The sequence below is a fragment of the Anabrus simplex genome, chromosome 2 (genome assembly GCF_040414725.1).
Source record: "Anabrus simplex isolate iqAnaSimp1 chromosome 2, ASM4041472v1, whole genome shotgun sequence".
NCBI lineage: Eukaryota > Metazoa > Arthropoda > Insecta > Orthoptera > Tettigoniidae > Anabrus > Anabrus simplex.
Window position 1 is genome coordinate 307,770,061 of NC_090266.1, and position 27,926 is coordinate 307,797,986.

The 27,926-nt window shown below is 41.6% G+C and overlaps 1 protein-coding gene across 1 annotated transcript in view; it reads left to right on the forward strand.

The window, feature by feature from the left end:
• The window catches only part of GABA-B-R2 (gamma-aminobutyric acid type B receptor subunit 2), an 853,882-nt gene that overhangs the window by 309,093 nt on the left and 516,863 nt on the right, over positions 1 to 27,926 (forward strand). The gene's annotated exons all lie outside the window — the stretch shown is intronic.

The window sequence follows — 27,926 nt, forward strand, 5'->3', positions numbered from 1 at the left end:
CTAGAACTGTGCTATACGGAATGTCACATACCTAAGAAAATCAGAACTTGTTGAACTGCATACTTCACCCATTCTCTATTTCTGAAATATTGATGTATACGGCGTATGTTTAATCACACTTGTGTACGTCAGAATCCAATATATTGATGTTAGCAACAAATCAGGATTAAATTCGAAGATAGACTTTTGGGGAATATCATATTTAAAAATTTAAGAGTAATATTTTGTAGATTTGATTGTATCGTATTTTGAAAAGTTTTCACCCATCCACCATCAAACCTAGGAAAGTATTGATAGTAGTCCAGTTATAACTTTCTTCCTAAAGGTGGTCCTCTCCAATATGTCCTCTGTTCTTTCAACATTTACCCGCATGTCATTGTGGATGAGATTTCCATTTTTTCCTGTAAAGTGACCAGTTTGTGCGTCAATCTCTCCGGGTCCATTCTCTTCAGGTGACCATGAAAGGTTAACCTTCCTTTCTTGATAACGGTAGTGATCTTTTCGACTCTCGCATAAAGTTCCTTGTTTGACTTCAGGTGGAAGACAAAACCCTCGGACACTCATTGAACCAAATTCTTTCTGAGGAACTTCGTTTCCTCTTTCTCAATCGATACGGCGCGTTCCAATCGCTGATAAGGGCGTCCTGTAGATACGCAAGGCAGGTGTGCATAAGGCCTCGCTGAATAAGCACCTGCGGAACAACTGAGGTAAAACGAAAGCCGGTCAACGGCTTCTAAGGCGCAAAAGGAGTATTCCCATCGCCTTTGATGGCGAAAGCACCACCTCCAGGTCTTACCAACTCGGTTTTATTCTCGGACAGAGCATTGCTCTGTCCCTCAAGTGCTACTGCAAATAGCTACCATGATGGATGCAAAACGTTTGGAAAGTATTATTATTATTATTATTATTATTATTATTATTATTATTCCCTGCTCCATAACTGAGTAGTCAGCATCTTGGCTTTAATCTCTGGGTCACGGGTTTGATTCCCGGCTCGTACGAGATATTTTAATCTTAAGGAATTAATTCCCCCGACATGGAGACTGGGTATAGGCCCTATGTGCTGTCCCAAACATTCCTGCAATTAACACACCACACACAACGCTACCTTCCACCACCATAGGATGCAGTTTTTCATACACGTTTGATGACGCCCACCCTCATCGGAGGGTCTGTGATAAAAGGGCTGCACTAGGTTTGCAATATCCACACGAAATAATATTGTAATCAGCAACGGTGTATCTTTAATCATCAGTGTGTAAGGATGGAAAACATGAAAACATGAAGGCATGTAAAATGTCCTCAAGCTGCACAGTTGGTGTCTCGGGAGATATAGATGGAGGAAAGGAATAGAGCTGAACTGATACGTGAGCTGTCGCCCATGTGGCAAATTCCCTACCAGTTGTTTACCAACTTTATTTCTTGAATGTTTTCAAGGAACTATAAAATGTATGGAACATTTCCCTAGATAAGTTATTCCGATCCCGTACTCCCCGTCCTATAAACGAATATTTGTCACTATTTGTTCTCTTGAATTCCAACTTTATACTCATACTATGACCCGTCCTACATTCAAAAGCTCCGCTCAAGCTTATTCGTCTACTACAGTCATTCCACGCCATTTCCTTCTGACAGCTCGGAACATACCGCTTAGTCAAACAGCTCGTATCTTTACTCCCGAGTTTTCCCAATCCGAAGTGTGAAACATTTTCGTAACACAACACTTTCGTCGGAAATCAGCCAGAAAAAATCGTGCTGCCTTCCAGTTCTCGTAGCAAGAAATCCTGGTGTGGGTGCCAAACACTGAACCATACTGTAATTGGGCTCTTAGCAGAGACTAATACACCATCTCCTTTACATCCGCACTACAACCATTAATAATAATAATAATAATAATAATAATAATAATAATAATAATAATAATAATAATAATAATAATAATGTTATTTGCTTTACGTCCCATTAACTAATTTTACGAGTTTCGGAGACAGCGAGGTGCCGGAATTTAATCTCGCAGGAGTTCTTTTACGAGGTTGTAAATCTACCGACAGGAGCCTGACGTATTTGTGCACCGGACTGAGCCAGGATCGAACCTGCCAAGTTGTGATCAGAAGGCCGGCGCTTCAACCGTCTGAGACACTCAGCCCGGCACTTCAATATTTATACCGTCACAACCGTGTGAACAAATCTGTATCCTTTCTTTACGACCTCGTTAATGTTATTACCCCGATGAAGATCGTTCCTTTTTACTAACACCTGAGTACTTACAGTGATCCCCATGAGGTACTGTTACACCATAAACACAGTAACAAAATCTTGATGAAACCTGTCAGTAGTATAATTGGATGGTTCGGCCGCCTCCTCCTCCTCCCGCCGCCTCCACCGCCTCCTCCTCCGCCTCCTCCTCCGCCGCCGCCGCCCGCGGGAAATTTGAATTTTGGCGCGAGATTTGAATTTGTAAACAAAGCCACGTGCTTTTTGACAGCTGTCATCGACAACAACGCAACGCTAACCTCACTGCTGCCATCTTGACGGACCTAAACCTCACTAGTACCAACCTAACCTAACTAGCGTGAGGTAAACAAACCCACGTGTTTTTTGACAGCCACGTGCTTTTTGACAGACAACAACGCATCGCTAACCTCAGTACTGCCATCTTGACGGGTCTAACCTTAGTGGTACCAACTTAACCTAACTAGCATGAGGTAAACAAAGCCATGTGCTTTTTGACAGCCACGTGCTTTTTGACAGATTTGTAAACAAAGCCACGTGCTTTTTGACAGACAACAACGCATCGCTAACCTCAGTACTGCCATCTTGACGGGTCTAACCTTAGTGGTACCAACTTAACCTAACTAGCATGAGGTAAACAAAGCCATGTGCTTTTTGACAGCCACGTGCTTTTTGACAGATTTGTAAACAAAGCCACGTGCTTTTTGACAGACAACAACACATCGCTAACCTCAGTACTGCCATCTTGACGGGCCTAAACCTTAGTGGTACCAACTTAACCTAACTAGCATGAGGTAAACAAAGCCACGTGCTTTTTGACAGCCACGTGCTTTTTGACAGCTACCATCCGCCATCTTTAAACTACAGAGCGCTGTGCTGCCCTCTTGCGTCACCTGTCATCGGCAGTGCTGCCATCTTGGCGGGCCTAAACCTTAGTGCTACCAACTTAACCTCACTAGCTCGAGATAAACAAATCCACGTGCTTTTTGACAGCCACGTGCTTTTTTTTTGACAGCCGTCATCAGCCATCTTTGAGCACCGTGCTGCCCTCATGCGGGGCAATTTCGTCAGCTGTCATCCGCCATCTTTAATCCAGAGAGAACAGTGCTGCACTCTATGTGGTGGCGGCAATTTGAAAAATTCTATGTGCTCTTGTTGGGAAACAAAGCCACGTGCAGCTGTCATCGGCCATCTTTAATCAATAGAGCGCTGTGCTGCGGGCAATTTCGTCAGCTGTCATCCGCCATCTTTAATCCAGAGAGAACAGTGCTGCACTCTATGTGGTGGCGGCAATTTGAAAAATTCTATGTGCTCTTGTTGGGAAACAAAGCCACGTGCAGCTGTCATTCGCCATCTTTGAGCGCTGTGCTGCGGGCAATTTCGTCGGCTGTTATCCGCCATCTTTAATCCAGAGAGAACAGTGCTGCACTCTATGTGGTGGCGGTAAATTCCACGTGCTTTACAAACCTATGCGCTTTTCTGACAGCTGTCATCCGCCATCTTTGAGAACAGTGCTGCACTCTATGTGGCGGTAGCAAATTCCACGTGCTCTACAAAGCCACATGCTCTTTTGACAGCTGTCACCCACCATCTTTGAGCACTATGCTGCGGGCAATTTCGTTAGCCGTCATCCACCACCTTTAATGAACAGAGCACCGTGCTGCCCTCATGCGGGGCAATTTCGTTAGCTGTCATCCGTCATCTTTTAATGAACAGAGCACCATGCTGCTCTCTGTAGTAGCGGGTAATTTGAAAAGTTCTGTTAGCTGTCATCCGCCATCTTTAATCACCGTGCTGCCCCGGTGACGGCAAATTCCACGTGCTCTTGTTTGGAAACAAAGCCATGTGCAGCTGTCATCCACCATCTTTAATCACCGTGCTGCCCGGTGACGGCAAAATCCACGTGCTCTTGTTTGGAAACAAAGCTATGTGCAGCTGTCATCCGCCATCTTTAATCACCGTGCTGCCCTCTATGTGGTGGCGGTTAATTCTATGTGCTTTACAAACCTATATGCTTTTCTGACAGCTGTCATCCGCCATCTTTAAGCTGTAAATCCCCGATTCTCGTGTTAGAAGTTGTAAAACAGATTCTTAATCCGAGTTCTTTGACGTCAGGAAGGGCAACCGGTCGAAACAATAGTGTATGACGTGAGAGGCTAGATACTGCCAGTTTTGCATCAGGAAGGGCGACTAGTCTTAAAACAAATTCTTGTGATTTAAAAATCTTAGTTTTGCGTCAGGAAGGGCATCCGGCCGTAAAACAATAGTTCGTGATTTAAAATCTAAGAAGTGCATCTAGCTGTAAATCCCCGATTCGACGTGTTAGACGTTGTAAAACAGATTTTTAATCCGAGTTGTCAGGAAGGGCAACCGGTCGTAAAACTATAGTGTATGAGGTTAGATACTGCTAGTTTTGCATCAGGAAGGACAACTCAACAAATTCATGCGATTTAAACACATTTTTATTCCCAAGAGAATCGAACCCGAGACTACCGGGTGAGAGGCATGCATACTGTAGGCTATAGATTTGTTCTACAGTCCTCGAAGTATCGGCACAGTCATTCTGAGCGAGTTGTGTGGAATGCGTGTGTTAGCTGAAATTGTACACGTATCTTCCGGCTCGACCTTGAACGAGGACACTACATGCTGATAAGCGGCTTGTAACTCGCGAAGGTCTTCTTAGCTGAGTACCATTCAAGCTCTTAAAACACAGTACCAATTAAGGTTGTAAAATATTCTGAAATAGTCCTCCTCTGTGGTGTAGTAGTTAGCTGCTACCCTCGGAGGTCCGAGTTCGATTCCTGGCTCTGCTACGGAATGTGTAGCATTTAGCCTATGTACGTTCCTAACGTAAAATATCATGATTGTACGGAGAGGTTAAAACAAACACAGTGCCTACTCCTATTGAAAGAGCCTGCACGGTACCGGCATGTAGGCTTCTCCTGGTGAAGGAGCTTGCACATGGTTTAACGCCTCCTATCAACAGCCCTTACTTAATGCTGGCTTTCTTGCACACCCCGCCTCACACCATAGTTTTACGACCGGCTGCCCTTCCTGACTAGGATTTTAAATCGCAGTATACGCGATAAATTTGTTGTAGCGGGTTTTATAACTAGATATCCCGGTACCGACACATAGCCTACTCCCGCTGAAGAAGCCTGCACAAGGCTTATTGCTTCCATCCGACAAATGAATCACCGTCAAGTCTTGTACTCAAAAAATCATTTTCGAAGGAGTCTGCACAAGGTTTAACGTCCCCATCAACAGCCCTTACTTAATGCTGGCTTTCTTGCACACCCCGCCTCACACCATAGTTTTATACGACCGGTTGCCCCTCCTGACTAGGATTTTAAATCGATATCCCGACATAGCCTACTCCTACCGAAGAAGCCAGCTTAACACCTCCATCCAACAAATGAATCACCCTCAACACTCTTCAATCATTCTCGCTACTTCGGATGATAGCGGGTTCGAACTGGAAGCCGTAAATGTTAGGCGAGGGACCTGCGCGATCGTCATTGCATGATCTAGCCGGATGCCCTTCCCGACGGTATAAGTTGCCAGGATTTGAATCGCGTACCCCGACTAGAAGAAGCCTGCACATAGCTTAACGCCTCCATCCGACGAATGAATCACCCTCAACATTCTTCAATCATTCTCGCTACTTCGGTAGATAGCGGGTTCGAACTAGAAGCCGTAAATGCTAGGCGAGGGGCCTGCGCGATCGTCATTACATGATCTAGCTTTAGCTCGATACCTACAGGTAAGGAATACCGCGGATGTACCCTCGAGAAGTCGAGGATCACACGCTAACTTTCCAAGGCTCGAACTCTTAAATTCTGACACCTCGGCATCAACAGGAGGTTCGAATACGTCAGCCTGCAGGTGGGTGCTCTTGTTGCATTCGTTCCGACTGTACCGCAGTTGTCAGCTCAGCGATTTTTCCACATCCGCTTGGTAACAAGCAGAATATTTAGCCGCTGCAGTCTGCGCGAAGTGCTCACAGTTCTCTGTATGCGTTTATTACGTACACACACACACACACATCTCCCGTCTGCAGTGAATATTATTCTTCAGCCTTTATCTTAAGGTAAGGTAGAACTGTTAGTTACTTTTTTTTATTTGCAAAGCAACTTCTACGCTGGACATCTACATTCATATATGTTTGTTCTTTTTTTAGGTGCCGTTCGAAAGTACGCAATTTTATTCATCCCAGTAACAGCCTGCAGCACGTGCATTTTTTTAAAGGTATGTTTTCGAACTTTGAGTTGTAAAGATAATTAGGTTAGATGATGCACCCTACACTACATTCATATATGTTTCTTCTTTTTTTTTAGGTACGACCAGAATATTATCATTCGAGTTTCAGGCTTGAACGCACGCATTTTATACATCCGAGTAACAGTTTGCAGCGCGAAGATTTTAAGGTATGTCTGACCTCTATTCGTTGAAACTTGGTTTCTTCTAAAACATCATAACTTTAGTCTATTGATAAATAGTTGTTCTCTTTAATCCTCACGCGAGGTACGTACATAGCTATGTCCGCCCTCAACAGGCTGAAACTTGGTTTCTTCTAAAACATCATAACTTTAAGCAATTGATAAATAGTTGTTCTCTTCAACCCGCGTACTATAGACGTGGTATAATTTCAAACACGTACACATAGCTATGTCTGACCTCAACGGGTTGAAACTTGGTTTCTTCTAAAACATCATAACTTTAGTCTATTGATAAATAGTTGTTCTCTTTAATCCTCACGCTATAGACGGGGTATAATTTCAAACAGGCACACATGGCTATGTCTGACCTCAACGGGTTGAAACTTGGTTTCTTCTAAAACATTGTAACTTTAAGCTATTCATAAACAGTTGTTCTCTTCAACCTGCATACTATAGACGAGGAATAATTTCAAACACGCGCACATAGCTATGTCTGCCCTCAACAGGTTGAAACTTGGTTTCTTCTAAAACATCATAACTTTAAGCAATTGATAAATAGTTGTTCTCTTCAACCCGCATACTATAGACGTGGTATAATTTCAAACACGCGCACACATAGCTGTGTCTGCCCTCAACAGGCTGAAACTTGGTTTCTTCTAAAACATCGTAACTTTAGAGTATTGATAAATAGTTGTTCTCTTCAACCCGCATACTGTAGACGTGGTATAATTTCAAACACGCGCACATAGCTATGTCTGCCCTCAACAGGCTGAAAATTGGTTTCTTCTAAAACATTGTAACTTTAATCTATTGATAAATAGTTGTTCTTGCATACTATAGACGAGGTATAGCTATGTCTGACCTCAACGGGTTGAAAGCTGGTTTCTTCCGAACATCGTAACTTTAGTCTATTGATAAATAGTTGTTCTCTTCAATCATCATGCTATAGACGTGGTATAATTTCAAACACGTACACATAGCTATGTCTGACCTCAACGGGTTGATACTTGGTTTCTTCTAAAACATCATAACTTTAGTCTATTGATAAATAGTTGTTCTCTTTAATCCTCATGCTATAGACGTGGTATAATTTCAAACACGCGCACACATAGCTATGTCTGCCCTCAACAGGCTGAAACTTGGTTTCTTCTAAAACATCGTAACTTTAGAGTATTGATAAATAGTTGTTCTCTTTAATCCTCACGCTATAGACGTGGTATAATTTCAAACACGTGTACATAGCTATGTCTACCCTCAACGGGCTGAAACTTGGTTTCTTCCGAACATCGTAACTTTAGTCTATTGATAAATAGTTGTTCTTGCATACTATAGACGAGGTATAGCTATGTCTGCCCTCAACGGGCTGAAACTTGGTTTCTTCCGTAACTTTAGAGTATTGATAAATAGTTGTTCTCTTTAATCCTCACGCTATAGACGTGGTATAATTTCAAACACGTGTACATAGCTATGTCTACCCTCAACGGGCTGAAACTTGGTTTCTTCTGTAACTTTAGAGTATTGATAAATAGTTGTTCTCTTCAATCCTCATACTATAGACGTGGTATAATTTCAAACACGTATACATAGCCATGTCTAGTCTCAACGGGCTGAAACTTGGTTTCTTCCGAACATCGTAACTTTAGTTGTTCTCTTCAATCCTCATGCTATAGGCCTAACTCACAGCCATGTCCAACCTCTATACGCTGAAACTTGGTTTCTTCCGTAACTTTCACCTAATCTCTATCGGTCGTTCTCTTTTCAGATGTTCCCCTGCTGCGAGGAATGTAATGTAACGTTTGCAAGGCGTGATAACTTCATGCGCCATATGAAATCAAAACACCCTAGCATAACATCTGCTTTATGTAAAGTTTGTAGTGTGTATTTCGCTAACGTAGAGCGATATGAGGATCACTTAGCAGAGGTACATCAAATATCTACTCGCCCTCAGGTAGTAGTAGGGAAAAAGCGTGCAGCTACTGATGTAGCTGTAGAAAGTACTAGTAGTAAAAAACCTAGAAAAAATCATGAACAGATGTCCCCCTGCTGTGAGGAATGTAATGTAACGTTTTCAAGGCGTGATAACTTCATGCGCCATATGAAATCAAAACACCCTAGCATAACATCTGCTTTATGTAAAGTTTGTAGTGTGTATTTCGCTAACGTAGAGCGATATGAGGACCACTTAGCAGAGGTACATCAAATATCTACTTGCCCTCAGGTAGTAGTAGGGAAAAAGCGTGCAGCTACTGATGTAGCTGTAGAAAGTACTAGTAGTAAAAAACCTAGAAAAAATCATGAACTTCAAACTATTCACTGCGAGCACTGTAACACTGATGTACCATCTTCGCATTTTCAGGGGCACATACGGAGTAATGCGCATAAAAATAATGCGTGTAGAAGTGGTAGTAACGCAAACATCGAGGAAATTAATACAGCATTTAAAAGTAGGATTGCTAGTTACCGAATCCGCACGAGTCAAAAGTTTCAGAGCACTTCAAACTTTTTAAATTGCGTTCAACCGGATGTACAACAGCTTCTTGCTAAATCTTTGTCCAATCATAGTTTATTTAAAGTTAATTTTGAACTTTTCGCCTTGTACATTAAAAGCACGGATGAATCCGAAATAACGGACATTAAATCATTTAATACGAAGAATTTTATCATAAGTCAGTCGACTAATTTTGGTGATGTACTTAGGGATGTCTCTAACATTATTTCAACTAAGAGCGAGGAATTTCAGGAAAAGGAATCAGGGTGGGCTTTAGTTGAAATAATGTATCTAGAAGTTAACATCAATAAGTACAATCCTATGCGTGGATCTTCGCACATTGAGCTGCCGACATGGATTCAGCGAAAAGAAGCTGTTGTAAACATCCAAAACAATGACGAAGCATGTTTTGCTTGGGCGGTGATGTCAGCTTTAAATCCTGCTAAATCGAATGTAGCGTATAGAACATCATCGTATCCGCACTATTCAACGCAGCTAAATTTCGATATTATAGAATTTCCTGTGCAGATAAAGGATATTAAGCGCTTTGAGGAACTAAATAACATTAGTATTAATGTGTATGGTGTAGAGAAAAAGTCTGTAGTAGGTCCTCTGTATTATACATGTCATAAGAAGAGTACTCACGTTAATTTACTCTATATTGAAAACAGTGTGAATAGCCACTTTTGCTGGATTAAAAATCTGAGTAGACTTGTTGGCAGTCAGTTGTCAAACAGGTGTAACAAAAAGTGGCTATGTGATGGATGCTTGCAGTATTTCAGAAATGAAGATCAGTTAACGAAGCATTCCAAGAATGACTGCAATCATGTACGTACAGAGATACCTACTACAGGCAATAATGTTTTAAAATTTACAAATTTTCACAAGCAGATGTGGGTACCGTTCGTGATTTATGCAGACTTTGAAGCCATCCTCACGCCATGCAACACATGCTCACCTAATCCTGACAACTCTTTCACTAATACTACGCACATGCATGTCCCGTATAGCTTCGCGTATTACATCAAGTGTAGTTACGATAGTACGCTTAACAAGTTAGAGCTGTATCGAGGACATGATGCTGCTAAAGTATTTTTAGAAAGACTTGAAAGTGATGCAGTTCGTCTCGGTCGTATTCTGAATAGTAATATTCCTATGAAGCCACTCACCGAAATTCAGTTAAATGATCATGAACGTGCTACAAAGTGTAGCATTTGTGATGGGGAATTTTCCGAAAATGACCCTAAAGTTTTTGATCATGATCATTTAACTGGTTTCTACAGATGTGCCGCTCATTATAGCTGTAATCTTAAGTATAGAGTTCCTAAATTTATCCCTGTAATTTTTCATAACTTATCTGGTTACGACTCTCATTTCATCATTTCACAATTTGGAGCTTCGGATGAAAAAGTAGATATAATCCCTCAGAATAAAGAGCGGTACATTGCGTTTGCAAAGTCTGTAAAAGTAGATGCTGAGCATTCTATAAAACTGAGATTCCTTGACTCGTTTCGCTTTATGGCGAGTAGCCTCGATAAACTTTCTAGTCATTTACAGCCTGAACAATTTACAGAAATTCGACGCGTTTTCCCTGAAGAAGCGCAGTTTAATTTACTTCGGCGTAAGGGTGTTTTTTGTTATGAATATCTCGACTGCTTAGACCGCCTCGAAGAACGTGCCTTACCATCGAAACAATCCTTTTACAGCTCGCTGAATTCAGCAGATATTAGTGATGATGACTATTTACATGCGCAACATATCTGGGAGCAGTTCCACATTCAAACGCTGGGTGAATACTCTGATTTATATTTAAAGACAGATGTACTTTTGTTAGCTGATGTTTTTGAAAATTTTCGCTGTGTTTGCATGAACACCTACAGCCTTGACCCATGTCAGTATTTTACTGCACCTGGGTTAAGTTGGGACGCGATGTTAAAATACACGCGTGTGAATTTGGAACTGCTGTCCGATATCGATATGGTGCACTTTATAAAAGCATCCATTCGAGGCGGTCTGAGTCAGTGCAGCGGCCGGTATTCGAGTGCTAATAATAAGTACATGCCGAGTTTCGATTCCAGTCAGGAATCTCGGTATATCGTTTACCTCGATGCTAATAATCAGTATGGGTGGGCGATGAGTCAGCATCTACCGGTGAGTGGTTTCCGCTAGCTGACGCAGTGCGAAATTGATGCTTTACAGCTACACGCCCTAGGTGATGAAGCTGATAAAGGTTATTTCCTCGAAGTTGACTTACAGTATCCTAAAGAGTTACACACTTCTCATAATGACCTACCGTTCTGCCCTGAAAATATGAAGTCCCCGTACATTGCATCAACGACGAAAATGCTCATTGCTAATTTATGCGATAAATCTAAGTATATCATTCATTACCGAAATTTAAAACAGTGTTTGCAGCATGGTTTGAAGTTATCCAAAATTCATCGCGTACTAGAATTTAATCAGTCACCGTGGCTAAAGCCATATATCGATCTGAACAATAATTTAAGAACGAATGCGGTTAACGAGTTTGAAAAAGATTTCTACAAGCTCATGAATAACAGTGTGTTTGGTAAGACTATGGAGAATGTTGACAAACGCGTTGATGTAAAATTGATTACAAACTGGGATAATATTAAGAAAAGGTATGGTGCTAACTATTTAATAAGTAAACCAAATTTCCACAGCTGCACCATCATACATGAGAATTTAGTTATTATACAGATGAATCGTGTCAAGGTTAAGTATGACAAACCTACCTACGTCGGCTTCACAGTACTTGAATTGGCTAAAACACTCATGTATGAATTCCATTACGATTATATGATGAAGAAGTACGCGCATAATGCGCAATTGCTCTACACAGATACCGATTCGTTTATTTATCAAATCAAAACTGATGACTATTACAATGATATAAAGCCTGACTTGGGTAGGTTTGATACGAGTAACTATCCTGCAGATAATCAATATCATCTGCCGCTAGTGAACAAAAAGGTTCTAGGTAAAATGAAAGATGAATGTGTTGGGAATATTATCGATTCATTTGTAGGTACTAAATCCAAGTCATATTGCATAAAACTCTTAAATGAATTACAAATAAAGAGATTGAAGGGGGTTAAAAAGAATGTCGTTCAGAATCAGCTAAGTTTTGAAAACTATAACAATTGCATTAAAAGTAATCCACCTGTTTTGCATAAGCAAATGTCTGTCATTAGAAGCAAGAAGCACCAGTTGTACACACATTTAATTAGTAAGGTAGCCCTTAATAGCGATGATTGTAAACGGTTTGTCATCCCAAATTCTACCAACACGCTAGCCTGGGGGCATAGTAGTATTGATAAGTACTACTTTACATAAACATTATGCTAGAGGTGTGTGTGTACTTACGTTACGCTGTCTTACATCACAATTCGGGAGAGGAACGCTGGTACGGCAAGTCTAAACTTGTACATTCAAGAATTGCATCGAGAAGTACGCTAGGGTAAAATGATTCGAGATAAAACTTGTACATACAAGATGTAAATAAATAATGTAGAATTGGCATATTCTTTTATTTTAGGTTAGGTATCACCTTCCTCCCGCTCCTTATTTGCAGGATAGAGTTTTTGTTTATTACTCATGGAAGAAAGAAGGTGATGAGCAGTTTCGTAAGTATAGTTCGGTAAGTATCTCGAGAGCAGAATTTTTTTTTTTGTCAAAAAAGCACATAGCTTTGTAAAGCACGTAGAATTTGCTACCACCGGGGCAGCACTGTTCTCTCTGGATTAAAAGCTTTGTTTCCAAACAAGAGCACGTAGAATTTGCCGTCACCGGGGCAGCACGGTGATTAAAGATGGCGGATGACAGCTGCATAGTGCTCAAAGATGGCGGGTGACAGCTGTCAAAAGAGCATGTGGCTTTGTAGAGCACGTGGAATTTGCTACCGCCACATAGAGTGCAGCACTGTTCTCAAAGATGGCGGATGACAGCTGTCAGAAAAGCGCATAGGTTTGTAAAGCACGTGGAATTTACCGCCACCACATAGAGTGCAGCACTGTTCTCTCTGGATTAAAGATGGCGGATAACAGCCGACGAAATTGCCCGCAGCACAGCGCTCAAAGATGGCGAATGACAGCTGCACGTGGCTTTGTTTCCCAACAAGAGCACATAGAATTTTTCAAATTGCCGCCACCACATAGAGTGCAGCACTGTTCTCTCTGGATTAAAGATGGCGGATGACAGCTGACGAAATTGCCCGCAGCACAGCGCTCTATTGATTAAAGATGGCCGATGACAGCTGCACGTGGCTTTGTTTCCCAACAAGAGCACATAGAATTTTTCAAATTGCCGCCACCACATAGAGTGCAGCACTGTTCTCTCTGGATTAAAGATGGCGGATGACAGCTGACGAAATTGCCCCGCATGAGGGCAGCACGGTGCTCAAAGATGGCTGATGACGGCTGTCAAAAAAAAGCACGTGGCTGTCAAAAAGCACGTGGATTTGTTTATCTCGAGCTAGTGAGGTTAAGTTGGTAGCACTAAGGTTTAGGCCCGCCAAGATGGCAGCACTGCCGATGACAGGTGACGCAAGAGGGCAGCACAGCGCTCTGTAGTTTAAAGATGGCGGATGGTAGCTGTCAAAAAGCACGTGGCTTTGTTTACCTCATGCTAGTTAGGTTAAGTTGGTACCACTAAGGTTTAGGCCCGTCAAGATGGCAGTACTGAGGTTAGCGATGTGTTGTTGTCTGTCAAAAAGCACGTGGCTTTGTTTACAAATCTGTCAAAAAGCACGTGGCTGTCAAAAAGCACATGGCTTTGTTTACCTCATGCTAGTTAGGTTAAGTTGGTACCACTAAGGTTAGACCCGTCAAGATGGCAGTACTGAGGTTAGCGATGCGTTGTTGTCTGTCAAAAAGCACGTGGTTTTGTTTACAAATCTGTCAAAAAGCACGTGGCTGTCAAAAAGCACATGGCTTTGTTTACCTCATGCTAGTTAGGTTAAGTTGGTACCACTAAGGTTAGACCCGTCAAGATGGCAGTACTGAGGTTAGCGATGCGTTGTTGTCTGTCAAAAAGCACGTGGCTGTCAAAAAACACGTGGGTTTGTTTACCTCACGCTAGTTAGGTTAGGTTGGTACTAGTGAGGTTTAGGTCCGTCAAGATGGCAGCAGTGAGGTTAGCGTTGCGTTGTTGTCGATGACAGCTGTCAAAAAGCACGTGGCTTTGTTTACAAATTCAAATCTCGCGCCAAAATTCAAATTTCCCGCGGGCGGCGGCGGCGGAGGCGGAGGAGGAGGCGGAGGAGGCGGCGGGAGGAGGAGGAGGCGGCCGAACCATCCAATTATACTACTCCTGTCATTTCATCCCATTTACCATCATGTCATTGTCTGCCGTCCATCTCACAACATTATCGAGGTCTTTTTGTACTCTCTCACAATCCTGTAATTTACTACTCTATACAGAATAACATCATCCGTAAATAGCCTTATCCGTGACACTAGTTCTTTACTCATATCATTTATACAAATGTAAGAAAACATAAGGGTCTAGTAATACTGCCCTGTGAGAACCCTCCCTTAAAGTAGACCATCGGAAGACTTTGGAACTAACTGGAAATGTTACATTAGACTGTAGGAAATCTTGGGGAGGAGATCGAATGTCAGATAATATCACTACATATCTTACCTCAGGACTGGTAGATTAGGCTACTACTAGTACTAAAATGTTTTCATTCCTCCCCTGAAGGGGGAGGCGGGCCGCTTAGACTGTAACGCCGTCTCTCAGGTCGGGAGATTTGTTACGGTGAAGGAGATGTGTGGAAAAGGTGAGGGGGTTTGCGGCCGTGGCCTATACTAAGAACTGTCCCGGCATTCGCCTTAGTGCAGGAGAATGGAAAACCATTCTCAGGACAGCCGACGGTTAGGGCCAGCCGTGTGGTCTAGCCCTGTACCGTCTCCCGAATGCAGAGGCGTAGAGCCACTGTAGAGCCGTGGCCACCCCTCCTCTGCTCGGTTGGCCGGCCAGAGTGCAGAGCTGTTGGACCACGGACCAGCCGTGGCCACTTACGGGCCGAGACCCACTCTGCATCTACCGACCTAGACGAGGTGGATATATTTCATTCCTTGAGCCCCTAAAGTCCAGGGGTAAACATATGAGAATGATAAGAGAATCGTGGTTCAGGAAATTCAGAGAACAGTTTATAAACTACAGAGGCATAACTCAACCGAGTGGCACGAAGAGAAATGAAACTCAGCTTTCGTAAGACTTAGTCATAACGATAGGGAAAGAACATAGAGTAAGATGACCGAATATGTGATTGTACATACCGTATATCACACCCCCGCTCAGTACCCATATTATTATTATTATTATTATTATTATTATTATTATTATTATTATTATTATGATTATTATTTAATAATTTGCTTTGTGTCGCACCGGCACAGATAGGTCCTATGGCGACAATTGGATAGACAAGAACTAGGATCGGGAAGAAGGTAACCGTGAACCATAATTAACGTACAACCCCAGCATTTGCCTGGTGTTAAAATGGGAAACCATGAAAAATACATTTTCATGGCTGCCGACAGTGGGGTTCGAAACCACTATCTCGTGAATGTGAGCTGGTATATTATTATTATTTACGGTACATTTGAAGGATGGTGGATAGTTTTATTTGTGTCAAGAGACATCTCCTGTATGCAGACTTGAACTGTAAAGCAGTAGGATTGTTAGAATTACCTCCATGATTCCTGATGTTTGCAAAGAATAATTCTAAACTATCTTGGCTGAGGTTTCTAGTTAAAATTAAGTCCAACTTAGGGGTTTCTGCCCAAATAAGTTCATTTGAAATACCTCTGATGCTCATTAAATCCAAAATGAAGCCCAATATACCCACATACCTTCGAGATTTCCAAGGTAGTATTCTATAAACATCATATAATGATTTCAAGTAGTCAAGTGAATCATTTATAAAACACTGTAGTGATAATTCATTCTGTTTTTTACTGGGCTCTTTTTGTACTTTCCCATAGGATGACATGAATTTAAAACATCAAATATATAATTTATTCTTTCCACAAATATTGCTGTTGTTTCTACATCAGCAAATTCTTCATGCCCAAGTTACTTAGAAACCTGAAAGCATCTGCAACTGACTGACAAAAAGGTTTGTGCATCCAGTTTCACTTTCATTTTCTGTTGCTCCCATTGATATTTTGTTTGCAGTCCTTCTTTATCTTGAATTTTGAGGAGGTTTTCAAAGTAAGTCCAGTCTATGGGTGCCTCATTATGAAATAATATCCTCTTTTCAGCAAGTAAATTTCGAATTAACTTCAGCATGTGGGCTGCATCTAAAAAGCAGTAGACACAAGATGAATTGCATGGGTGTGGAAAAGATCTTGTGATGGATGGATTGTTTTCATCAAATGTTATGCCTAATTCTTTTAACATACTAATATTTGAAGCTAGGCCATCACATGTTGCTTGTGTTTCTATTGGGACATCATCATCTTCAAGTGACCCATGGCCTAAATCACAATAGCCCACAGCTTGAGTTCCATCAAAATCAATTTGTTGCCTAATTGCCATTTCATCAATCATTAAATATAAACATAAATTATCTTTGTTAGCAGCCTTCTTACTAATCTTTTCAAATGCTTGCTTGGTAGAACAAGGGTCTCCATTTACATTAGATGCCCATTTTCTGATGGTACTTGTGTTAGGAACAGGAATATAATTTCTAATATAATTGTATGTTTTCGATGAGTAAAACTTTAAAGTGAGAGAGAATTTCTTAACATCATCTGCACATAAATTTTTCTTCTTTCCCTGCAAGAGTTTCGCAATGAAGTCCCCATAAATGTCTCTAATTATGGACTCTCCTGCAATGCACAACCTCTTGGACAACCCTCTCATAGTTTACTCCTATGACATTATTTTTGATTGCTGTCATTTCACTTTTTGTTTGGCTAATTTTAGTTTCCTTTGCAGTAAATGCCACTTGGCCTCCAAAGTTCAACAGGTTTTGCTATCAAACGGGGACTGGGAAAATGTAGCTGTGATCACTTGTAACTGAGTCAAAGGTGTGTGCAAGGTTATTATTTTCTTCTGACTTTAAAGACACATCATCAGTACTAGAATTTAGATTCCTTTTCACTGGTGACCTCCTTGTGATAGGTGATAGTTTCTTTAGATGTGAAGGGAAGTCAAACTTTGAGGGTACAGCACTAACCTTCAAGACTTTTCTATCATTAGCATACCTGAAAAACATAAATAGATTTGAATTAATATTGATTATATGCTGAATTTAACTAAGCTTTGATGCCAGTTAGAGCAATAATGAAAGAAAAATATCATGGCACTTCAATTCTATTCCTATTGGAACCTCAGTTTACTGGTTTCCCTGATAATAATTGAAGTGGCCACTGTGGGGGTTCAGTGGCTAAAATGCCTGCTTAGGTTGAAGCTGCTGTCAAACCTAGTTACCAGGTTCAGGATTTTATCAAGGGCTTTCCCTACCCCTTTTTGACAAGTGTCTGGTAAGTAATAGGTAAACTGTTTCACCATTATTACAAAATATTACTGTTCATCTTCCTTCCAACCAAACGGCTGCCAGATTTGGTGGGCCTATTTAATTCAAAGTCTTTAAATGATTAATGTCAACAATGTCTTCAAAACGTGTGAACTTGCTATTTTAAATAAGACTATAATTTTGCAACAAAAATAACCACATCTACCCATGAACTGAAAGCATGAGAGCTCACTTAACTACAGCTTTCTCCGATAAGTAGCTAAGGTTCGCACACCTTGAAGCACAGCTGGCCACTTGGCGTGTGTTGGGGGCGCTATGTCGCTAAGACCATAGAGTTAGTAAATAATACACTAGAGGCAGCAGTGGCGCCACTCTCTGCGAGATAATTACTGCAGCGAGCGCAGCATCTTGAAATCTTAGCTGTTCGGCAAAAAGCCATCTCCGCTGTACTCATCAATGTAAATAGAGAACTTGTAATACTGCGTGTGTTTAATAATATGGTTTAAAATTCTTACATGTCAACATTCTCAGATACTGCAGTATAGTTGCGATGCTTCTGTTCAGTGGAAAGAAAGCCCAAAAAGCTTAAATGCAGGAGAAAGGCGTTATAGACGAGGACGTTGTTCAGTTGTGATTAACTAACACAAAATCAACTTACCTTAAAATTAGGGGTATGAATATTTCTCTATCTTTTGTGTAAATGGCCAGGACTTCAGGCGAAATTCTATCCAACGACCGAAAATATTCTCTCTCGTACGAAGCGAATGAGTAAATTTTAAGGCCTAAAAGCCTTGGCGAGTTTATGGAGCTAAGTAAACAAATTATTGACATCGCGGTTTTTTGAACGTGATTAAAAGTAGACATATGACACTCGGTTGTGTTTTTAGTCCATTATGGAGTTTTTATTAATAATAATAATGTTATTTGCTTTACGTCCCACTAACTACTTTTTAAGGTCTTCGGAGACGCCGAGGTGCCGGAATTTAGTCCCGCAGGAGTTCTTTTACGTGCCAGTAAATCTACCGACACGGGACTGTCGTAGTTGAGCACCTTCAAATACCACCGGACTGAGCCAGGATCGAAGCTGCCAAGTTGGGGTTAGAAGGCCAGTGCCTTAACCGTCTGAGCCACTCAGCCCGGCGGAGTTTTTATTTAGCCTTTACTGAAATTTTCCATTTGCTTCAAGATTTTAAATTGTAAAGTGACTTCCTTTAATGGAAAAGAAAAGTAGGAAATTGTATGATTGAAGAGAACAAAAAACAAACTACAATAATGTATTGTGCTTGTATGTAGCCCTATAAGACATTTAAGGGAATAATAATAATAATAATAATAATAATAATAATAATAATAAAAGCAAAGGACACAGATGTTCACATAGTGTTGCACAAATATCTGCTAAGGTATGAATGGGGACTTCTACACTTATTGTATGAATGAAAACTAACAAATTCTATTTACAGAAAATAGAGTATATTCAGTAGCTATTACTACGCACAACACGCACAAAAATGGCATTCCAAAAAGAAAGGAAAGATATGTAATTTAATCCACCAGGTTAATCTCCAAAATCTGAATATTCATGACCATGATCACCCATTTACAATTATACCCATCACTATTACCAGTACTGTAAGAATTATGTCGATGCGTATAGAGCAACTTTTGAGTGCTTATGCCAGGAGATGCAATTAAAAAGTAGAAACGTTGGTCACTGGAGCTATACCTCCACATCCATCCATAAAAAATGAGGGTATCGGCGCAGTAAAACTACCAACTATCTGACATCAGTAGTAGCTTGGAAGTGTACATAGTGACATGTTTTTCACTCTTTGTGCGTGTTTATAGTAGTAATAGCTATTGAATATACTGTATTTTCTGTAAATAGAATTTGTTAGTTTACATTATATTCATCTATCGTCCTCCAAAATAACATTGTCGTAACCTTAACAACATTCCGATCGTCACTATCTTGAAAGTCATTAGAAATGAATATAAAACTAGTACGGTAGCACGTTTGTACAATTGTTCTCTCCCTCTCTCTCTTTGAAATAAAATTATATCCCACATTACAAGTCCATAAAACGTTGGTGCTGGACAGCATTCTCTCTGGTAGTAATAAACGTAAGTTACATACACCACGAGTGAATTTATTCAAACACTAGAACAAACATACATTTCTCCACGCCTCACTACACATCTACCACAAAGGTTATATTATTCTCGAATCCGTCAAGCCAAGATGGCGCTGCGCCGCGCTACCGCTGATCATAAGGTATGGGTTTGATGCGTGCTGCTGTTCAGTGATAGAACTGTGGAAAACAGCTCATGTAAGAAGGGTTGCCGACAGCAAGGGGCTGAGTATGATTCGCACCGAATAAGCACTACGGAGAATGGTCGGAAAGAACCTTAACCAGTTGCATGAGCGTTAGAGGGTTGGTCATTTGATCTCCCGCACCATTGTCATTTTATCAGCGGCTGAAGTTAGCTAATCAGATCGCTTCGCGAACGAATTCAAGTGGGCTTTGTGTGGCATTGCTGCTAAACCTGCACGTGAGTGGCTTGAAAGCCTTGCCGAGAAATCAACATCAAACACACTGCTGGTTGGAGCCAGTGTCACCCTAGCATACCTGCTTTGGAGCGATGCTGTCAACTCGGAGGTCTGTATTCAAATCCCTCCCCCTGTCGAAGTTTTATTCTTCGACTGGTGCTCTCATGTCGGTCTTGAGTCACGAACAGATTTAGCAAAGCTGCTTCACAAAGCCCATTTGAATTCTCTCGCGAAGTGATCTGATTGACTAACTTCAGCAGCTGATAAGATGACAAAGGTCCTAGATATCTAATTATCTCTTTCAAATTATTTAACAGCATGACCAATTCACGTTGTTTCCGATCATCCTGTATAATATTTTTTGTGTGTTGTAATTTCATATCATCGTATTGCTACAAGGAGTGGCTTATTTCTCGCTGTATTCCCCAAATGTTTTTGTTATAACTGAGAACCATTTTGTTGTGCCTAGCTTATATTTATTGAGTGCCGATAAAGTGTTCATGCGCTGATTATGGTTATATCCAAATTCAGATACCGTACTTTATTTTAAAGCAGTGGAGAAGGTACTGGAGAATCTAGGTGCATTTCTAACCCGTTTAATCGTTTTCAAAGGGTTAGGTAAGGCCCGTGGCGGATGTAATAATACGGAGTTTCATTACACGTTCTTGGATAGAAGAGAAAATCATCATGCTCTATATAAATTCGAGGGATACATTTTGATAAAATTTGGCTCCCAAATTAAGGATGTTTGAGTTAATTATTTTCTGAATTTCCCGTCAGGAAAAAATAGAATCATAATTATATTACAAATGGCGACCAGCGTGGTTGCAGTTAAGTTACAAATGTCAGACAGGAAATTCGATACTGGAGCTGATGAACCATTTCAAGTAGTGGTGGTGTGTAACCCAGAAAATTGTAGTATGGTCATTTATCCTCGCGGCTCTGACTGCAACGTTAATACCACGATAAAATTCCTCATGATAGAGGTGGAAATCGGTATCACACTAGTCGAGTGGTGTGTTATTTTGCTGACCCGTACGCTAGACGTAGGGGATGCAGAGTAAGACCAGCCATTATTTGTCTGAAGACGTGCAACTACTCTGGAAACTCATCCATCACACTTGAACTATGTGACCCACCTTGACAGCTAAGCGCGTTATCTCACGTTTCACAACAGGATAGAAAGACTGTCTTGTCTGGAGATTCGAGTGTCAAATTTCAGCATTGACATTCACTGTCCTCAGCGTTCATACTGCTCTTGTCCCCCACCATAGCGTAACGGTTAATGTTTATTAGCTGCCATCCGTGGGGGCCCGGGTTCGATTCCCGGTACTGCCAGAAATTTAAGAATGGCAGGAGGGCTGGTATGTGGTTGGAATGGTACATGCAGCTCACCTCCAATGGGAGTGTGCCTGAAAAGAGCTGCACCACCTCGGTATGAGGACACGAGTTTGTCCGACTCGTTGAATGAATGGTCAGCGTATTACGCTTCGGTTCAGAGGGGCCCGGGTTCGATTCCCGCCGGCCGGGTCGGGGATTTTAACCTTCATTGATTAATTCAAATGGCTCGGAGGCAGGGTGTTTCTGCTGAAACTCACACACCACACATAACACTATCCTCCACCACAATAACACGCAGTTACCTACACATGGCAGATGCCGCCCACCCTCATCGGAGGGTCAGCCAGGGCTGCACCCGGCTAGAAATAGCCACACGAGTTATTATTATATGACTCTTGTATCTCACCTCACTTAATCTAAGAAGTACACGAAACCCTTGTCCCTTGTCTTAGAGCATGTGTTGCATTTGCGTGCTACCTGTCTAACAACTGACCGACCATTGCGAGTCCAATCTGTGATGGTTGGTGTGGTGTATTGTGTACTGTGTGTATGAAGAAAAGTGTGCTGGGACGAACACAAATACCCAGTCCGCGAGTCAGAAGAATCAACCAGACGCGATTAAAATCTTCGGGCTGGCCGGAAATCGAACCCAGGACACTCTCAACCACTGGTCTGCTGACCACCATTCACCTCACGTGACCCAACCACCTAAGCCAGTTTATACGGAGAGCTTGATCTATGCAGTTCATTCCTAACATGGCATTTATCTCCTCATACTGACTACCCTCCTGTCATTGTTCCCACCTGTTTGTACCAGCAATCCTTCTCGCTAACTTCATTGTTTACTTTCAACTTACGAATAAGATATCATGACTTGCCGAGTTAATTTTTAATGTACACTCATCTTCATTATAAACTGTTACGCCTTCCAACGTTCAGTCTGCAAGCCTCTGTGAATTAACTATACGCTTCCACATTCCTCTATTTGAAACTAGCTATGTGGTCTTGTTTAGTTCTACATCTACATCTCTTATACCGAGCTCTCGATAGCTGCAGTCGCTTAAGTGCGGCCAGTATCCAGTATTCGGGAGATAGTGGGTTCGAACCTCACTATCGGCAGCCCTGAAGATGGTTTTCCGTGGTTTCCAATTTTTACACCAGGAAAATGCTGGGGCTGCACCTTAATTAAGGCCACGGCCGTTTCCTTCCCACTCCTAGCCCTTTCCTGTCCCATCGTCGGCATAAGACCTAACTGTGTCGGTGCGACGTAAAGCAACTAGCAACAAAAATCTCTTTTCCTTAATTTGTTACAGTGGAAGCCATTTGTTTCAGTTTCCACTCAATTAATTTAAAATTGTTTGGTTCTTCAGTCTGTGGAAACTAATTTATGAATAAACAAAATTTAGAAAATACCTGAGAAAGAAAACAAATAACAACAGATTATATCTGAAAAAACTTCATTAAAATAGAATAAGGCGCTTCGTTCTTGAAAAAACATCATCAGATTCTATCATATCACACTCTTTCTTTTATCGTGTGTTATTTATGTTTTTTGCAAGCTGGCACCCGCAAGTACTAATTAAATTATTCCTGGCATCGTATATTTCTTAATGTGTGGTCTTTAGAAATAAATTGTGTGTTCGAAATCCGTAGGAGTATACATTTCCGTTTCTAATAGCAAATATTGAGAAGCGATGTTATCATCCATCTTAACATAATGTGTGTTCTGTATTGAATGTACGAAGTGGTAGGTCGGGAGCAGGAATAGTTAACAACGAGAGATACCCGCAACTTATCGATAGAGTTTATTTATCTTCGACGGCCAAAGAGATAATCTTTATCACTTTCTGTATTGTAGTTAGGTGATACTTAACATTCCGTGTAATGTTCCTTTTGAGTTGAAATACTGTAAACAATCCTAGGGTACGAGCAATGAAAACGAAAGGAAAATCTACACTTTGAACTGGACCCGGCAGTCACTGTGGTCTATATTAGAACTGTTCAACGCCCATATACTGTGCTGTTGACTAGAGATGCCTCGTGGTATATGAAGTTTAAAAAATCAGTTAAGGCCTTGTTATCGATCCAACATTTAGGTTTGAGGAAAATGGTGCACAGGTCAATGTTGATGATTCCATGAACTTTGCTTGCCATACTTCGGAGAAAAGCATCTCATGTCGGCCATTAACTAGGGAGTGAGTGGATTGCTCTTTGACGCGCGATACTTTTCAGTTAATTTCTCCATTCCTTTTGATGTCCCTGTTCCGGATTAAGTGACATCTTTAAACACTGAAATGGTTTAAGAAACGCACTCTGTATTGAAACTCCCCATATTATGCATGAAATTTGTAAGGAAAAGTTAAGAAGCCATCATCGAAAATAGCAGCACACTATTGAGGGCAGGAACTGAATTTTCCTCCTTCATCCACTTCTTCCTGGCCTTTTTCCCAATTTGATGATGATGATGATGATGATGATGTTGATAATTGTTGTTTACATGCCCACATCTACATCTACATCTAAGGTCATCGGCCCCTTTCCCCAATTTATCGCCAACCCTATGTGTAGATGTTTAATCACTATTGGGTGTTTCTGTGGTGTTTGGTACAGTGGTGTGTCGTATGCAAATGGAGATGTTTATTAAGCCAAACAACCAGTCTCCGAGCCAGAGGTATTAACAATGCGCAGTTAAAATTAAATTTCCAGCCCAGCCGGGAATCAAATCCGAGTCCCACTGAACGGATGGCCAGAATGCCAACCAATCAGCCAAGGAGCTGGACAAATAGGAAACTGAATTGATTGCTGAAAAATATAGGCCTATAAACATAGGTACTATTCGCTCATTATTTACACATGTTAAAAAGCATTTAGGATAATATACAGTACATTCATTGCCTGCCAAAAATGTAAAGCACCCAGAAGGAGTGGTTGAAAGTGAGTGAAACTACATATTCTGAAGGACCATGTGCCTTTATTGAACAGATTACAATATGGGGTGAAAGAGTCAAGGCCGTTGGCAGTTACAGGTGGAATGTTGGCGCAATGTCAGTAGGGTGTCGCATCCCCCCAATCCCCCGCGCGCCTGGCAGTAATGCATGCCTCCATGCTGTTCTGAATGGTTTCAAAAAGCCTTTGGACCCTCTCCTGAGGCAAGTTCGTCCACAGTTGTTGCAGCTGTCCCTCCAGATCCCGCAGGTTGGTACTGGGACAGAGTCCCCTTCCAATGTCATCCCACACGTGTTCAATTACTGAGAGGTCAGAGGATCTTGCTGGCCATGGCAGGAGCTCAACATGTTCTAGGCAGTCCACAGACACACGTGCTGTTTGTGGATATGCATTATCTTGTTGTAACACTGCCCCAGGGTGGTGTGCCATAAGGGGTAGAACGTGCGGACGTATCAATGTGCCATCAAAGTCTGCCGAAGCACTACTACAGGTGATCTGAACGCATATCCTATGGCTCCCCACGCCATGGTGCCAGGGATTACGCCTATGTGTCTTTCCACAATATGGGCAGGATCTTCACTCTGCCCTCGACGTTACCAAACCCGCACACGATGGTCATCGGAGGTTATCGAGAAGCGGGACTCATCACTGAACATGATGCGACTCCAGTCGTCCTCTGTCCATGCCTCCCGGCCAAGAAACCACTCCAAACACAGGCGTTGGTGTTCTAGTGTAAATGGCAACGGACGCATGGGGCGGTAGGACCACAATCCTGAGGATGAAAGTCTCGAGACACTGTGTGGGAACTCACAGAATGTTGTAGAGTCTCCAGTACATGTTCGCGGATTCCGGTGCCAACGTTATGGGATCCCACAATGCTTGGCGCACCATACGACGGTTCTCCCTCGGGGTGGCGTTTCTTGGTCGACCCGCACCTGCACGACGTGACTGGGTGCCCTCATGTACCCACAGAGTTCAATATCAGGCCACTGCGATATCTGAACGGCCCACATGCTTGGCAAATGCACGATACGACCAAATAGCCTCATGCAGTTCCACAATCCGATCTCTGTAAAATGCTGCCAATTGGTGGATAGGCTGCGTAACGCGTATGCGAGGCATCGCGAGGGCTTTTCACTGTACGTAGTCCTCTCTGCACGTCTTGCTTAACTCACAGCAGTTGACCGGTGGGCGTTCTACACGTTACAGATACATGTAAATCTCACACATCAATGGTATGCATGCAAACCGAAATAGACATTGTTGGACCACTCCTTCTGGGTGCTTAACGTTTTTCGTCAGGCAGTGTATATTAAACCAAATAATATTGATGAGATATCCTCACCGTGTCCCTTTCTATAATAGCTATATTTGTGCAGATGTTTCCATTTTCTTTAATTTACTTGATAAGAAACGTTCATTCTGTCTTCCTTGTTAGGCAAATCAGCGTGATAGACGTTCATAATTTCCTCGTTGTAGACTATTTCATTTAAGCGGCAAAAATTCGCGCTGTTTGTCTTGAATCCATTTATTAGTAATTTACACGCGTGCTTCTAATTATACTTTCTTTTGGCCAATTATCGTACGACCGTTCTGTAACATTCAGGAAGTGGCGTTGGTTTTTCGCCAAACGTCTGCTCGACTGGAGAGGAGACCATGCTCGCCGTCCTTCTGTGTATCTCCCCAAAAGTATCATTACTAACCTTTTTGGGCATGTAAAAATATTTTGCCAGACTAAATCTGCATTAATAACATGTGCATACACTTCTATTAACTTGTTTACTTTTAAAAGTGTCAATTGTCTCCTGATTAATGGTAAATAGATGTTTCGCTCTATTTGCAAGTACCACTTTGCTACTGATATCAGTTCTGTGAAGATAGAATGAAACTGCAGGGAAACAGCTTACTCTCAGCTATATTACAGTTGACTGCTGCGTATTTTTCAAGATTTTTTGGTGTAAATGTATGCCTCGTTTCAGTCAGAATAATTTCTAAGTTGAGAGAAAGTCACCTCAGCTTCACGAGATGTGATCGGGCAAATGGAAATGAAGCCATTTCGACTGGAGACCGTTCTAATTACGTGGCTGAGAAGGTTGTAGAGAAAACATAATTTATTTGTTTTTCATCTTCCCAGATGGGACTCCTTTGAAGTATCTTTCTGAATTTGGTCCTGAAGTTTGGTCATATTTTCAGGAATTTCTTTCAGGCCACTTCATGAATTGCACACCATCTCCACTGCCTTCATTAGTGGCAGCTCTCTGACCTCTACACTTTATGAATCACAACCACCTCCTAGCATCGCTGAAGAAGAAAAGAAAATTCAGCGCAGCGTCACGACTTCTCTACGCTTCGAAAGACAGGGGGAGCGCATACTGATTGGATGTAGCAGACCACAAAGTGTACCATATCGTCTGCTGTCAGCTTCGACGATGATAAGTGGTCTGTTGCTCTCTGACTATCAATTACATATATTGAAGCAAAAAGTAAAATAAAATAATACTTAGATTGATGAATTCACGGTCCATATTGATAGATGGGATAAACTTCTGGGATTTGTCCGCGTCAAAGAAAACAAAGAGAAATTATTTACGTTTCATGGCGACTTACTTCCGTGTTCTTCAGAAGAGAAAACAGGTCTGTCCAGGAGGAAGAAGTGCCAGTCTTCCTCATCGGCAGACGTGTTTTCTCTTCTGAAGACACGGAGGAAACTTCCCGCGAATCGCAAAGAAATGACCTTGTTTTCTTTGACATGGCAAAATCCCAAACATTATCATGTCTATAAGATTATCATGTCTATCTAAAAATAAAATAAAATTTACAATATAACATCTTAGGCGCTAACGTTCAGAATAGATATTTATAAGCACTAACAGCCATTTCTTGACGGATACAATACTTTTGCCTCTGTCCTTTGGCACAGGCCGGAGCAAAATATAGCTTTAACCGAAGTTCCAGTCTCGTTCATGGCTGTGACAATTTGGAAGCTCCCGAGGTATGGGCAGTGCCGACTAATGACATTCGGAGCACAACTTGAGTGTCTGAGTGATATGAAAAGCGTTGCTCATAAGGTCGTTTGCACCGCAATACCACTTTCTTTCTCTGTGAGGAAAGCAATGGAAAACCACCTCATTCCTAATCTTAATCTTACCTAGTACGCCTTGTTTTGGCACCTCCATATGTTTACGTGGTTTACTTATAATCACCCAAAATGTTTTTTTTTTCTTACTTTACTCAGTTTGTTTAGCAGTTCAAGAAGCAAATAGCAATTGGAGGAAAAATCCTTAGCTTAATCATTACGACAAATTTTATCAGTCTGTTATTTAATAAAAGTCCGTGCACTACTCGTCACTTAATATGAGACTTCAAAGGCGGGTCTGATTCAAGCGTAAATTTAGAGCATTGAACAAAAATCACTTT